General features: G+C 30.3%; 1 protein-coding gene across 1 annotated transcript in view; it reads left to right on the top strand.

Moving 5' to 3' along the window:
* LOC119589173 (ankyrin repeat domain-containing protein 13D-like) overlaps nucleotides 1–499 on the top strand; it is a gene marked incomplete in the record, with an annotated part of 44,726 nt that overhangs the window by 34,465 nt on the left and 9,762 nt on the right.

A 499-nucleotide genomic window follows, 5' to 3' on the forward strand; every position in this document is an offset into this window, starting at 1 on the left:
TTCATCATTACTGATAATGGGACAAAAAATACCCATTGTAATTTGTCTGGTCTTGGTTTATTCAGGACTTTTGAACTTAAGAAAACTTAATTCTCTAATTTTATTATCCAGGGAAAGGAGATTTTCACTTTTTTTTTTTACAGTGCTCCTATGAGCTATTTTGTTTTAATTTATGCATGAGAATACCAGTTTTTTAAAATCTTTTATGGGTGTTTTGCAATGTATTTTTCTATAAAAAAGAGGGATTGTATTGTTTTTTTTCTCAGATTATTGAAATTTTATTTTGAAAAATTATATAGGACATAATATTGGACAAACTGTGAAGGGTTTGGTCTAAATCAGTTCAGAAAATCATTCTTATAGCTTTTAGGATTTCCATATGATGGATATCCATTTGTTGATTTGGAACTTGCTTTGCAATACTCTAAGTCCTGAACTGCGACTGGCAGACTTTCTCAAAATTAAGCCAATTCTGACGGGTGATTTTCTGATACGCAAG

This window comes from Penaeus monodon, chromosome 25, assembly GCF_015228065.2.
Source record: "Penaeus monodon isolate SGIC_2016 chromosome 25, NSTDA_Pmon_1, whole genome shotgun sequence".
NCBI lineage: Eukaryota > Metazoa > Arthropoda > Malacostraca > Decapoda > Penaeidae > Penaeus > Penaeus monodon.